Consider the following 16377-nt stretch of genomic DNA (forward strand, 5'->3'; position numbering starts at 1 on the left):
CTTCCCACTCCCCAGACACTTCCACCTTAACTATTATGAACAGAAGCATATGAACACAAACACCAATAACGTGACCTAAAAAAATGCACTTGGACAGATGGTACATGAAGGACGCCTGTTGCCTGTGTGCTGTGTGACTCTTCAGTGGCGGGTGGCTGTGAAGTTTGGGGAAGGGGTGTTGGCTTGCCCCCATGTGGACTTCCTCACCGGGCCATGGGGTGGACAGACTCTCAAAGGCTGCATTGTCCCCTTTCTCTTTCCCTCTCTCTCTCTTTCCCCATCTCTCTCATTCTGTAGAGTAAATACTGGTGGCTATGGGGCATTTGGACAGGAATGGGCTGCAGGGGAGATGACTGAGGAGGCCATAGGGAGGATAAGTGAAGGTTAGGAGGAAGTGCACAAGGAAGCAGGGTCTGAAAGAGCTGGTTTGTGTATCCTTTAAGCATTCCATGTTATCTTTCCTCCCCTGCAAAACCACTACTCCCCATTAGTCAGGTATGTTTCAGTTTGGTCAGCGGCTACGGAGATGTTGGGGGTCAGTCACATCAAAGTAGAGACATAACATTTCAGCACTGTCATGATCCTATAAGCTCACAGGAACTTTCAAGCTATGAACTTTAACCCTGTCAGCAGAGGTGGATGGAGTACTCAAACCTTTAGTGTCAAAATGTTACCATTATGATGCTAATTTTAAGCTGACAGTCAAACTAAAAACCTAAATATTTCATTTTACCATTAAATATTTCATTTTACTATTTCCTTATTTCATAACAATCTGCCAAAAATCTGAACAAAGTGTTTTCAATCTAACCAAATAACTCAAATTTGCATTAAGCCAAATGTTTTTGTTGTAACATGGTACAAAGCAAAAAAAAAAAAAAAAAGAAAAAGAAAAAGCATAATAAGCCTATAGGGTACATCTTCCCATTGGTTTCTAGAATTATATTCTGTCTGCTTCAACTTCAAGGACAAAATGTCTCCCATCTATGAGTAAAAATGTAAAAAGTGCATATTTTTAATGCAACAGGAACTGGACTGAACTGAATAGCACAGTATTGACTGAAATGATGCTGACAACAGCACACTCACAAATCCACAAAAGCTTGTGTGTGTGAGTGTGTGTGTGGGTGTGTGTGTGTGCGTGCTGTTAAGTTGGCTGTAACTTTATCTGCCTCCTGCTGTGACCCTGGGAGGTGCTCTGCAGGAGGTGAACGATCCCAGGGCGATTTGCTCCTTCTCAGCTCCCCTCGCCCAAACTCACATACACACAGATGGAACAAGAGAAGCAGGAAAGAAAAGAAAACAACAGCCTTTGACAGTTCAAGATGTCTAGTGTTTAAGTGGAACCATTGAGTGAGAAAGTGTACAAGCAGTGGGCACTTCTTTGACAGGTGGTTAAATGGCAAAATTAGTTAGTAGTAGTGGTGGTACTTTCAGTCTCAGTCACGTGTCAATAATCAGTTGTCAATTGCTTTTAATTTCAGGGTCAGTTTAACAGAGTTTGGAAGAAAATTTTGAATTAAATACTTCAACTGCATGTGTGCTGTTGAAACATTTAGACACCAATTTCTATAAGAATCTATTACATTTGAAACTATTTAATGAAGTAACTGTTGTTCAAAATGGGCGGTTCTGGTTTTACATAATGACAAAAACACTGCAGAGTATGTTAATTAAACAAGCTTCAATGCTGAGGAATATATGAGCCATAGGATCAAACTGTAATGAGGTCTCCAATTTATATTTCTTAAACTTAAAAGATTTTATGCTCTATCCATATAACTAACTGTCAAACTTTTATGAAAATTAGACATGAACTGTATAATTAAGTAGCACAGTCTTACTTTTCAGAAATATATCAGAAGTATATAAATCACGCATTAGAGCGGGAGCAGGATTTGAGACATGGCATAGATAACATTTCAGGCTGAAAATCAGTTTAGCTTCACCACTGGCCACGTGTAGACATGTGGTTTCTTCATAACCCAGGTGGAAGGTAAGGGTCAGAGGTAGCTCCAAGTGTAAAGGGTGGAGTGCCGTGAACTTTGACCCATGACATTTGGCTTCTACGTCTATATGCATGGCTCCAAAACAAAACAGACTAAACATGTCTGATAAGTCTGGTGAAAAACAGAAGGCAGGGGGCAAAGAATGTCAAACATATTTGCCAAAATAATCACAAGCATAATTAAAAACATATCTGATGAAAAATAGTTTGTCCATACAATTTTTGGTCTGGGAGTATTCAGAATTATAACAATGTTTAGGAAGAAAACAAATGCTGAAACAAAACAGCAATACTATAGGAACTTATGACACCACATATGTAGCTAATCAGGTCATAGAAATGAATAATTCAAACAAAATATTAGATCTTTTGAATTATCTAATATTTTGTAACAGGAAACTCAAACCCATGACAAGTGAAACAGCATGCAGTGAGCATTGTTACTTCAAATATTCCTCAAGTGAAAGTTGCAAAAAAATTTGTAAATTCAACCCATCAAACTCTTTGGGTCAAAAGTACATGAAAGTATATTAACAGCCTTCTTTATGTTTGCAAAAGGAAAACCCACCATGTGCAGTGCCTGCCTCCCCCTGCTCCCAGTGCTGACGTTTGTTGAGGTAATAGCCACAAGTGACCCCACCTTGGCTGACACATACCCACCCGACCACAGCCCCCTCCCTCTCTCCCCCCCTGTCCACACACCGCCCTGAGACTCTGTGCCTCCTCAGAGAGGAAACCTCACTTTCCACTCCTCCTCTGGGCCTCTCATTCCTCCCTTTTCTCCGCTGCATCCTTTCATTCTCACTTTGTTTGCTCCAACATCCATCTAGGACACATACATTGTTGTTGGAGACAAAATGTTTAGTTGTACGAAAATGTATGAAATTATAGTTATGTTATATGTGTAATATATTTTATTGTTTGAATGTATACAATAAAAATATTGATCCAAATCTAACCAAAATGTTAGCTTGTTGCACTATTTTCCATTGGAGGGTATGTCATATTTTTGTCTTCATCGAGATGTCATTGCTTTGACTGAAATATTCCACAGTATGGTGTGAGGCAAAGCAATAACATCTCAATGGAGACAAGCAAGAGTCACTCCAGAAAAGTTACATAATGTACTTTTAAAGAGGAGAGTAAATGTGACACATAGTCATACATACACTATTTGATGTGGACATTTTTTTTCACACTATTACAGCTAGTAATGATGCTGTTACCATTCATTAAAGGTCCTATATTACACAAAATTGAGTCTTGTGACCTTTAAGTCATATTAGAATGTTATTACCTGCTCAAAAACATATCTTGAGTTGTTGTTCATTCACACGTTGAGCAACCCTTTATTATTAATCTGTCTACATCTCCAAAGCTCAAAATACTCCACCTTGTGGTTTCATGAAGCGATAGTTTTCAAGTTAACAGTAACTTTTACCTTTTATTGGCAATTCCAGAACTGAAATTATCCAAATGAGTCTAGTGGAGGTGTATGGAGTTTAAAAGCACAGTGGAGCACTTCCTGTATTACCAGATGGCATCACATGGTGGAACAGGGTGTTTTAAGAGAAGAAATATGCAGGGTTCATGTGTTAAAAATATGTGAATGAAAGAAAACACAACTCTGGGTTATATTGATGAGGAAACAACATTATAAAATAGATCAGGAAATAGCGTAATATGGGCCCTTTAAGTTTTACATCTAATTGTGCTACATTGGCAGTATGGGTGAAGTGCAAGTTGCCAACTGCTTCATCCTGTGCTTAAATATTCCTAGAGCTACCAAAACTATAAAAGATTTCCCCAAAGGTACTGTATGTAATTTTTTTACTTGAAGAAATGTCACTTTAATAACTTGTAGACGTATCTAGCTCCACCTCTGCTGCATTATGTAACTGGAGCATGCACGGGAGCACATGGGAAGGGCTAGTCAGGCTGTCGTAGGACCACTGTACTCTGAATGACAGCAAATCAAGGACAAAGATAGTTTAAGGGTGATATAAAAACAGCAATGCAATAAGTCATTTCAAATTGTGTTAATAAATTTGAAAATAAAGCTTGTCAATGAGATCCCGAATGCCTCCAGTCACAGAGTTCAGACACTGAGGAATTCTGGGCAGAGCAGAGAGAGAGAGGGAGAGAAGGGGGGGGGGGGCATCTTACAGGGGTGGGTCCCATTAGTGATGTGTTGTCAGAAAGAAAACTAGCTGGAAAAACTGTACCATATACAGTACTTTTTTGTATCACATTATAATGACGAAAAAAGCAATACAATTACATATATGGTCCACAAAGACCAATAATGTTGTGATGGTTATATTGATATAAGTATAAATGCATTTATTTGACCCAGTGGTGAAAGGTAACAAAGTAAAAGCAGTAAAATATTGCACTTAAGTAAAATTTGTAAGTGTCTGTACTTTACTTAAGTACATTTTACATTGGATACTTTTAATTCACTACATTTAACACTTTAACAAATTACCAATACTTGTGTGAAATACTTTTTACTTTTTACTATTAGTTATTTTTTATGGGCTACATTTACTTTTACTTGAGTAACTTTTTGCCTCTGGATCTGTACTTTTACTTAAGTAACATAATTGAGCACTTCATCCACCACTGATTTGACCAACCTTTTACTAATTCTTATTTACAATGTTGGCCTTCATTTGATAACTTGCAATTCACTAAATATTTATGTAGCATCTATGTGGTAAAGGTAATAAATGAGACAATATTCAGTGAAGTATACAATGCATTGGTGAAGTAAGGTTTGCTCTTAAAAGCCTTCACAAAGTCACTCAACATGGCATATAGTGAGATTTGGCTCCCATTGATGCGGGAAAAAGACATCTGACAGATTTCATACATTGTGTCAGTGAGCTTTATGGGCTGCTAAAGCTGGGATTATCACACGATACAGTGACCTGACTTGACCGGACGCAGGGGCAGATGTGGATGGATGAGTGGGCACAAGGCTCAACTGGTGCAATGTAGTCTGAGGTGCTTTGGAATGTAGCAGATAGAACGTAATGTTACCTAGGTGTACTGTAGTGTCCCAGTCCCAGTGGGAAAATTGCCCTGCATTTTGCCCATATACTGTATGGACATAGTGAACCTGCTAGCCGCCACGTTCCAAATAGGAAGTGAGAATAGGCGTACTTCCGGCTCCAATTTACTTTCTATTGGAAAAACTATCACCCCTCTCTCTGTAGCTGCTGCTGTTAGACTCGTCATTTTTGTCAAATGTTCATATTAACCTACTCTATATAGTCCTGGTGTTTTTCAAGATATAAACATTTTTCCAAGGTCGATCCCATTAGCGTTAGCAACATGTTTGATTGTCATCGTTGCTAAGAGTCCGCTCCTTGTTAAACCAGCAGTGCCGGTGAGAAGGGGCGTTATCTTCAACAGCTTGGCTCCGGATTGGCTCTTTGGTTGCTATGATACTTGTGGTTGGAATTCTAAATATGGAACTCGGCTCCAAATTTGCTCGTATAACTATAAGCCTCGATGAGCTTCATTTGACTGGAGCCGAACATTATGGGTGACGTCACAATCACTTAGTCTACTACAGTCTATGATTTGACACATCCGGAAATGCCGTGTGGGCAACCTGCCAACCTGTTCTCCTTTGAGCTATAGGTTCATGATCAGGATTATTTGGACCACTGTGCACTTTAATTTTAGTTTGAGGGATCTGCCCATCCACAAAGAGGATGTGCAAACTCCTAATTAACCCCTAAGCCACAGCTACAACAAAGAAGTACATGAAGAATCAACCCAACTTCCTTAAGGTACAGGTCAGGACATCATCTTTGAAGGCAGTGGTGGGCAGGACTCACATAATCATGTTTGTATCTTGTGGGGTATTTTCACAACAGCAGGTTATTCTCTTTAAATGCAACTTCTAAAACTTCTAACATGGTAAGTCAATAGGAATCAAACTTTTACATTTACCATAATACAGATCCTATGGGCCACTTCAAATTTTTATAGCACAAAGGCCCTTCCAATGCTTAGAAAAACTCAATATACTCAGGAAGTGTTTTGCAAGGGCCAAACTATTTAGCCTGAACAAATGAAAAGCGAGAAGGCAGGTATAGGGGAGAGGAAAGCAGCACTCACTGGCATGAGCTTTGGAAATTTCCCCCAAGCCAGGCAATTTATTAGCCTCCCTAGTAGCTGCTATATGACATAAACAGTATGGGATTGAGGGATCCACGCGTTGCAACATGTGTTTTCAGTCAGTTCCTCCCGCCACCTTGTATTTAAAAGCACAAATGAGTTACATAAAGCCTATAGGCAAGAGTTTGGGACAATACTTTCTATAACTTGTGAGTAGTACTACAATACTGTGGGACATTTCACAAAAGATTTTGAATTGAACAGGTCAGGAACCAATGAAAAGGCAATTGGATGCCATATTAGAGGAAAGCAGGAGAGAGAGAGACCGAAAGAGAAAGAGAGAGAGAGGGAAGAGGGAAGAGGGAAGAATGTGTTTGTCTTTGCACAGTAGATTTGATAGACATCCCCACCCCGGCTTATGCTCTGACCTCCCACTAACTCAGTACCTCCCGGAGACTACAAAAAAGTTTTTCCCCCTCGTTCCTCATCACTGGTCTCCTGTACTTTTACACAACCTCAACTCTTTTTATTGTATTAAAAGAATACTACATAAGTAACGTCACTATGTGAACAAACTACAAATCCCAAAGTCTAGTTTTATATTCCAAAAAAGAAGCCATTTGGAGAGAGACTGTCTTGTTTATGTCAACTCTTTATATATTTACCATTGTAGAAGAGGTTTCAACAGTAATCATCTGGATAATGTTTACTTGAAATGTAGTGTGTTTTCAGTATTCTATAGTTTGTTGCTTCCTCTCATCTTGCAATCTGTTGGTGCGATATTGCAAATGTGCCATTTTTAAAATAAATACAGTACTTTTTAGAAAATATACAATCTTTGAGGCATTAAGGGTTGCTTTTCACTTTATTAATTCATATTTCATCACAGAGCAGAGCTTTCCTACACCCAAAGGAGGATGTTCAGCTGACCTTGTACAGGCTGGTGAGTGGCTCTGTCTGTGAGCTCTAAGTTGCCCAGCTGAATGACGAGTGTAGGCCCGCGGGTCTCATCCAGACACAGCTCAAAGTGGCACTGGATGAAGTAGAGGACAGGCTCAATCTAATGACGCAGAGCAGCTCTGAAGAAGCCTCACTTAGCAGCCATCCCCAGACCTTAGCGGAGGGGTCACAGGTCAGGCGTGTTTGGTTGGACTGTTGTGTGAGATATGACCCATGAGCCCTCAGCCTTGACTTAGTCGGTCTGATAACGCCGGTGTTTGGCTTCACCAGTGAGTTTTATTAACTTTGCTGCATTGTTAGTGGTCTGATTTGTACTTGTTTCACCAAAGCCACAAAGGCACTGGAGGTCAACACTGTGACTTTAGGCACCAGTGTGGCTTTAGCAGCCGTACGCTCCGAGCCGTACGTTCCGAGCCGTACGTTCCAGGCCGTACAAGCTGAGCCAGATTTTCCTCAGATTTGAGCCCCAGTTAGCAGTGTGTGGCTTCATCAACAATGAGGACTGTGTTCAGACTCACAACTTTATATTCGTTCCAACAGCTAAATCAGGTGACTACATAAAAAATAGGGTACTACTATAGACCAATAATCAGCTAGAGCAAAATAGGGTACTACAGTAGAGTAATAATCAGATAGTTAGAGCAAAAACAGGTTATTATTGGTCCACAGTTGTACCCTAAGTATGTCTGTTTCAACACCAGATTCTGTTTTAATGTAAATAAAGCATTTTATACAAGAGAGAGAGAGAGACCCTGCCCAAAAAACATGATCTGTCTTCTGCGTTCCCTCGCCTCGTCGTCTCTCATCGCTCCTCTCTTTTCATACTTTCTTCCTCGGCTGTTCTCTCCGCCTGTCTCTGGGCCCATTCCTGTGGCCTCTCCCCACAAGGCAGTGATGCAATCCCTGACTCCTGCGCGCAATCACAGGGTCTGGAGTGGGCTCAGCGGCAGCCAAGCCTATACTGCACTGGGCAGGGGAGCAACGGGAGAGGAAAGAGGGAGGAGAGGAGAAGAGGGGGCTAAACGGAGCCAGAACTGAGGAAGAAAAACAGCCCCGAGTTGGTGCTGGCAATAAAAGAGAAATAGTTTTTTACTTCTTTCTTCTGAGAGTAGACATCATTTCATCCAAGAGAGAAGAAAACATGAGGCATTTGCTCTCAATTTCAGAACTTTTTAGTTTAGAGACTAGTTTTTAGAGACTAGTTTTTGTTTTGCCACAGTTACCTTGATCGATAGACAAGATTACAAGCAGGAATATGGTGAAAAATCAACAGATTTTATTAAATAACATTTGTATTACATTATAATTGTCATGAGCTAGACTAACTTAGGCACACCAGTTTCATTTACAGATGTTTGGATTATAGAAGTTACAGAAGTAAAGTTTTTTGACATGATTTTATGATTAGCATAGTTTGTAATACTGTATATATATGGATTGCTCTACTAATTTGTTTGCAGAGGATGAGAAGACAACATTTTTCCTCCATTCCTGCCCCTGTCCTCCCTCCAGCCCACAAACCAGCTGTGTCTGCTCTTTCGGATGGGGTCTGTATTTCGGAAGTGACGCCTCTCTGTTACTCCCACACTAAACACTGTCATCCAGCTGACTCACATGTACCAACAATCTCTAACAGCTTCACTGGCAATGTAACAGCCCAGTTTGCTATTACAGCCTCAAAAATAACAGTAATATATGGATCAGTGATACAAAATTCACTCATCACTACATCAGAATCAGAACCGAAAGATTTCTAAGTTTGATTCAGGGCCAGGTACTATATCTTTTGTAGATGCAGGTGTGCGTTGTTCTTAAACTCATCTTAGGTTTTTATTTATTTCATTCTTTTATAGTACTCAAAAATATCTCTGTTGGAGGTGAAAAATGGCAGCATGCAAACTTGTTTTCACCGTTGAGCAATGGCCAATTTTTATCAAGATATGGAGAGATGGAGATTTTACACACCACACACTCTCCCCCTTAAGGCAACTCTAATGAACAGGAGGTTTAAGACAATAATGGGACAGAAAAATATCACTGTTTACTGTATACGCTGGTTCTGCTCCTTAGTCTGGATAAAGAGAGAGTATTGTGTCCAACAGCACAGCTCAGTTGGTCAGAAGTTTCCGCAGAGAATTCTGCATTTTATGCTAATAAAAGTTCATACCATTCTCATCTATCATCTAAGTAAATAGTGGCCTGGTGAGCCAGCCTCTCCTACTTTATGTTGGAATTCAGGAGGGTCAGGGAGCAGGCTCAGCAAAAATTACTCTGACAATTTGTCTCTGAAGATTTTGGTCAATCCAATCACATTATTTGCTGAAGCATTCATAACTAAATTTATAACTTCTTTTACCTCCGATTTAGTTTAGCATTTCCCACATTGGTTTAGCAAATGTCTGCACTGTTTCTCTATGTGTACTGTTTTTCAGTCAGTGTTACTTTTTTCCCTTATCTCTTTTACAAATAAGTTGGACCATAAGTTTTGCCTGATTAGCCATCTGAACTGTGTAGCTAAAAGAAGCAACTATACATAGACAAACAAAGCTGCTTGATCATAGTTAAAAGGTTACATTTTTGTACAAATATTGAAATGAGTGTGAAGTTATCCAACTCTGTAGTAAAATGGTAAGCAACTTCTCTTTCTCCAACATTAAAGGAATTTGCAGCATGATTTACGAGAGCCCTGCAAATGGAAACTATGGTATCATAAGCAAAACCACAGGCCGTATTTCAGCACCAGGTAGTGTGCCAAAACGTTCTGTCCCTCGTTGACAATAACACGTATAGATGTATAGTGTAACACGTGAGCATGCTAACCCCACACACTGGGACCCTCGTGAGAAGCTCCTTATGCTACGTGCAGTGGAGTTCAGGCCAGTTCAGAGCTCTGTGGTACAGCTCCAAGCTTTTGGGAGGGGTGCGCCTGTCTCACAGTCATTTCCTGGACGGGGATATTATGGCACCACACGCATGAGAACCAAACCCCTATTCGCCCATACACGCACACCAACTGACCCTGGCTACTTGCAACTCAATAAGATGGAGGCGCATAGTGAACTCCCTGGGAAGCCGGTCTTCTTATTCAAAAGCAGGGGTAACATGATCTCAACAACAGCTTTATGCAATGGGGAGGCTGAGGGCAACAGACTGTCCTCTTCAGATTGGTGCGGCACTATTGGACACTGCTCGGTGGGGGTGTTCCTTTCCCCATAGGCGCAGTTCTTCTATCTTAGGTCCCGCCCCGTCCCAGCAGAGAGGCCTGGGTGACACCTGTGGAGCAGCCAGTAAAGTCAACAAGTGGGGGCTACACTGAGCAGATGTGCGACTGGACAGGGCATGGCTGGCTAGGTTTTAAACACTTCAAATATTCAATAGCTTAAGAGTAATATTGTCTGTCATTTGGACTCCATCTTGTTGCATGACCGTGGGTAGTGTGGCAGATTTTTCCTCTTGATGTCCTTGACACAACAAGTCACTATTGTTAACAGCGAACTAAAGGCAGGGGAACAAAATACTACATCTACAGGGAACTATGACAACAATGCTTGCGTCAAAGAAATTAGTAGTCTGAGGCCTGTACTTTTGTGCCATGCCTGTATAAATGCACAGGGGTACAGGTAGAAGGGCATCTGAACTAAAATCAAATGCTTTATCAATTAAATTAGTCCTAAAGAGGAAGATGGAAAGACGAAGATGGAAAGATAAAACATCAAAAACAATATTTTCTTTGGTGTAGGTTGCTATCATGCAAGCTCTATTGTGCAAAAGAGTGTTTATGTACAGCCTGTAGAAGCCAGACAGGCACTCTAAAACCAAGTCATATTGAAAAGGAAAGAAAACAGGAAGAGGGAGAAATACATAACAGCAGAGAGCAATTAACGGACCATGTGATGTATGTATGCATTTGAGAGGCTGATTACGGTGCCCTGGCATGCCCCCCTTCTGTTCCAGCAAGTGATCTCATATATACATGTACACTCTACACTAGGGCGGACCGTGCCAGCGTAACCACTGCCTTATGTGTGCCTTGCTTCTCTCACAGCGAGCCCCTGTTTTGCTTTCAAACTCACCCCCATGCCCCTCCCACAACGGGCTGGCAACAAGACAAGGTCAATATGATGTCTTTTTCTTTTACACTTTATCTCCAAGCCTAGGCTCTTGCTATAGTCCTGTGAAGACTGACGAGATCCACATTACAGCTTTCATCTAGTGCGTCTTCATCCAAAACGAGAGAAATGGGGACAGAGAGTGGACAGACAGATGCAGAAGGACAGACGGAGGGGGGGTGAGATGGCGACAGACAGAGGAGTGTTGTCAAAGAGAGAGTATGATTTTAATTTGTAGGCACGATTTGGTTATTGAGCATTTATTAATTTTAGAGACATAGCTTTTTAAAAATGTGAAACCTATGAGAAGATTTGAAAGAGACATTTTAGGATATAGTGTTTTAGTTCAAGGGTAAATACTACAGCCATTGAGTTGCAAAGCCTTGATATCACAAAGCAACACTAGAGCTCATCAGAAACAATTCTCAAAAATGAAACAAAACATATGACTATATAGTATTGGCAGCAGAGAAAAGTAAGAACTCAATTTGAGGGAACATCTCATGGCCTTATTTTTGTGACCTATCAACTTCAACTCCTATGGTGAAGGGAGCTAGGGAGAGGCAGCAGTGTGGGGGTGGTGGTGGGGGTGAAGGGGCCAAAGTCTGGAGGCTGACAGGACTGGATGTGCCCAGACACACAGCCAGGCCCAGACATGAGAGCTGTGCTAGAGTCTTTAAAAGGCCTCACCCATGTCTCCGTCATGCAACCCCTTGTAAGAAGCTTGCCCCTTTCCTCTGTTATTCCCGAGCTGTACTTACAGTCAGAGCCCCCTCACTGACTCCTCCTCTCTTTCTCTTCAAACAAGCAAACACACACATGCATACCTCAGCCCCCTCTGAGCTGCTGTAACACCACAGAGTATCCCGAGTTCTAGGGTGTTGGCCAGCAAGTAAATAATAATACAAACCAGCTGTGTCTATTCAAACTATACTGCAGACGTACTATAGAGTACGTCTCCACCAACTATCACAGTTCAATCTCACATGGAAACTGGACAGTGTTCCCTCCATTTCCTCCAGGTTGCATACATTGCTGGTGTTCTTTTATGTCTTGGCTTTAGTCCTATATTCTCTCCTTAAATTTTCCTGCACTGTGTGCCCAGACCCAGACATGGTCTGCATATTGTCTGCAAGGCCTGAAGTTAAAATTCTCTCACGATATAAGCGAGGAGCCCAGAAGGAGCACTAAAGAGAATGAGAAGAGGTGGGTGGGGTAGCTGGAGCGAGGCACTGAGTTGTCTGTGTTTATTTTGGAAATGCTGGGCTGTAGACTTGCAGCAGAGGAACTGACCCATACATTTCACCATATCAGATTGTTACTGAGGGACCAACAGCTGTGTGGTACTTTGGGATGCTCCTTGCAGGTGATTTTTGACCAGGCTAGGGTACTTTTACCCCAAAAGCACTTTTTAACCTGCCCTAAGGATCCAGGAATGGTCTGTAGCAGGAGGGAAACAGTGAGGCCGTGAAGTGATTAGTGGTTACAGTTTAACTGCAGAAAAATGCACGGTCTGTGAGCGGAGCCAGCCAAGGAGCAGAGCGGTATGCACCAGTCTCCTTCGACTCCTCACTCAGTGTGAGTCAGCCTCTGTATCCTGTAGCTGTGTCTATTCTCAACAAATGAGTCCAGAAATCTGGCCCATCACCACTCGCCCCAGCCCCACTGTCACCTCCTCTGCAGCACATATGGAAAGAGTTACAGATAAAATATTTGGTGCAAGCAATGCTCCACTCCAGTCTCTAGCAAAATGAGGCACACACAGGAGGCAAGACAGTAAATGATACTTTTTCAGCAGTTGGTGAATAACACACCGACTTGAATCCAACCTCTCTCCAGTCAATCAACAGGTCAGGCAGTTTATGCCATAAATATTTCAGACTCATTATTGATGTTAGCTGCGAGTGTATGGGTGCATTATTTTTCTCAGGATGGTGCCTCATTCACTGACCACTGTAATCCTCTGTCCCCTGCTGCCGAGTTGCCTTTTAGCTTTGACCGTAATCCCCAGCTGCTCAGAAACCCTGCTGTGATATTAATTCAAACACTCGCTTTCACCCACAATGACTGTGCCAATGTCATTTGTGCAATGTGTTTTATAGGTGTTAGGATATTTTACATAAGGTTTAATGAGCATCAATAATCAAGTTGTTTTATTTTGTTCCATGCATAAATCAAAAGATCACTATTCACTTCATAAAACCACTAAATATTTGTTGGTTGGTCTGAGATGTTAAGTATAAGTGTGCTGTGGCATCCCAGCATTGCTTCAGCACATGCCTCGTGGTTACTTTATGACGCAGGACCATGCCATTAGGATCCACCTTTTCCATCATAAAACAGCAAAACTCTTGCTGCTTGGTGTCTCTGGGGTATGATGTCACAGAAATTAGCACAACAATAACCGCACCCATTATTGTCCCACATCACATTTACAGGGTCAGGTGATAGGTAAGTTAAAAAGTAAGTTACAGACAAACTGTTGAAGCAGATGTTATAAGTGACTACTACACGTGGCCAAGAATGCAGCCAAGCAGGATGAGAAAATGCACAGCAAAGAAGCCTGCCTCCAGTACACATCCTGTGAGAGAGGAATGCCACCACAGGGATGGACAGCTGGACCCAGTGGACATCTGGCTTTGTAGTGCAGTATGCAGAAAGCCTTTGAGTTCTTGCCTAACTAGAAACTGCATGACAAAAGAATAAGGGTGATAACGCAAAAGAATATTACGTTTTTACTGTCTTGATGCCGATAGTATGGCAATATGTAAAAACATGTCACTAAATGTCTTTGAGATTTCAGTAACACACAAAATGTAAATGGACTGTGAAATTGCACAGCACTTTGTAGCCCTATTTGAAAGTTTATGCTGCTAACAACAATTTATTTTTTTTCCACATATCTCCCATCACTGTTTCTCTATTTCTGTCACAGAAATATTTTAAACCTTTTAAACAATTTTGCCCATTGATAATGGCATCTTGGTCAAAGTTTAAGGTCTTTCTACAAATTACAATAAGCTATCTGTATTGACAGGAAATTCTTCCATAGGTAAACCATCAATCTCATTACAATCGCATAAGCCCATATGTTATGACATATGAACATAGTCCATCCATCAAGGATCAACAAAACTGGTCAACTGAGGATCAGCTGATTGAGTGGCAGGCAATGGAAGAGAGTAGCACCTGCGTGCGCAGTTCACACAGGGGTTATGGATTAAATAGCAGGGGCCTGGAGGAGGGAGTCCGAGTCCCTCAGAGCAGAAAACCCAAGCGGCCTCTCTCCCTGCATACTTTAGAGGGGGTCCACTGGGCCAGCGGCCAGACCTCCACTGGGCTAACAGGCTATCTGAGTGAGCCATAGAGTTCAAATGCTTCAACGTGTAATATAGTTCATCTCTAATCTTGGAAATATACAAATATTCCACAAACTTTAATTTAATGTGTATGGCAGTGCACTTTTTTAATGATCCATGTGTTTCCCCCTCAGTACAGGCTTCGTAGGTCTGGCAGGACTCAGCTCTCTCCTCTGGCATCTTCTGGAACAATGGCCCATGGGAGGCAGCCAATGAGAAGACGATCCATCCCAAACTGGATGGCACAATTAGGCTCAGGGACAGCGCACTGGCTTAATTGGAGGAAAATAGCTCTTTATCTGGCCTGGGTTCATCATTGCCCCCTGCACTACATGGCCTCAACTTTGGCATTTTGTGGAGCAGAAAAGAAAGCACAAACGCCATATTCACATATTTGAAATTTTACAGAACTCAGAAAGCTATTGTTGAATAGGTTTACAGTGCAGCTGGTTGCTACAGAACACAATCAAAATTCATCTTTTACAAGGTGATTATTTGCTTTACATTTGTGTTGAGGGTCATGCATTATCATTGCTTTATCAATAAGGTTGAAGTGACCGCCAGTGGTCTATAGACGTTGAACTCTTTATCAGATGTGACAAGAGCTGAACCCAAGCATGTATCTTGCACAACAGCTGGTGGAGCAGGAACACTGAAAACCCCAAAGTGGGCCAGGGTTTGAGCAGTTCTAAAAAGTGCTCTCACAAATTAGTAGAACTAGAAGGGTGCGAAATAAGGAGTCTGGCAGTCACGTGCCACATGTTTTATTTAGGCATGACAACACGTCTGCATACTGCACAGACTCTCAGATGCCCTGTCCTCCACGGAACCGGTCTGTAATGGACAGCCTACAATAACAGCTAGAGAACCGCACAAAATGGGTCACTACTGTGAGTTTTACCACACAAGAACGAGGAAACAAATGTTCAAATAGACTCTTGAACAGTGACAGGTCTTACCTTATAGGAAATGCCGTGGATGTGGCCGAGATGTCTCCGACTTGGCTCTGCTTCTGCCAGGGCAAACTTTGCACGCAAGTCCTTTGGCTCAGACGTCTCCTCCGATTAGTGACTCCTTATTTTTTCGCGTTTTCCAGAATTAAAACAAGGTCGCAACGTGATGTATTGTTATATTATTAAAGGCTTATTGAAGAGGTCTGTAACCAGACCATTGTCAGAATTATTTCTTGTCAAACATAAACACAGCCAAACTGCGTCAAATCAATACAAAATGTAATAACAATCTTGTTTGTCACCGTGGAGTTCTCCGTTGTGCATATTATCACTCCACAGCGAACCGTCACAAAGTGTAAACACCCAAATTTCTAGCCGTAACTGTTGCCAAGCTAAGAAAAAACGGAGTCCAGGGTTCTAGTTACATCAAAAACGCACAGGTTTTATCGTTGGTTTAGCGCGCATCATTTAATGGCACTGTCGGTGAAGAGGTGGTCCAGTGGGTGACCGTGGCTCTCCTCGGGGGGTAAGGGAGTGAGTAGTTCTCCTGAAGGATGTCAGCAGTGGTCTTTTAGGCAGGGCGGGTGGCAGCCTGGTTCTGTGATAAAGGAGTGTCGCTCTTCTTCTGTCGTGCTTTTCCAGATGCCGCGGTGGGGATGTTCGTTATGTTTGGTCGCAGTTACGGCCGTGTCTATAGGGTTCTTCTTTTCTAAGCACTCGTGGAGACACAGTGTTGATGGCAGTCTCCTCCACGAGTGTCTGAAGCACACAGACAGCCGCCCGGAGCCCAGCCAGCCCGTCAGGACAAGCCCAGAGTCTGCCAGCTCAGCGCATGCTTACTGCTCCGCCCCTCC

General features: G+C 42.0%; 1 protein-coding gene across 1 annotated transcript in view; it reads right to left on the reverse strand.

The window, feature by feature from the left end:
• Positions 1-16326, reverse strand: part of glis2b (GLIS family zinc finger 2b) — a 28745-nt gene extending 12419 nt beyond the window's left edge. Inside the window, exon 1 of the mRNA XM_033970625.2 lies at positions 15530-16326. The gene's annotated coding sequence lies outside the window, so the exon portion shown is untranslated. The remainder of the gene's footprint in view (positions 1-15529) is intronic.
• Positions 16327-16377: the final 51 nt, after the last annotated feature.

The sequence above is a fragment of the Periophthalmus magnuspinnatus genome, chromosome 8 (genome assembly GCF_009829125.3).
Source record: "Periophthalmus magnuspinnatus isolate fPerMag1 chromosome 8, fPerMag1.2.pri, whole genome shotgun sequence".
Lineage (NCBI taxonomy): Eukaryota > Metazoa > Chordata > Actinopteri > Gobiiformes > Gobiidae > Periophthalmus > Periophthalmus magnuspinnatus.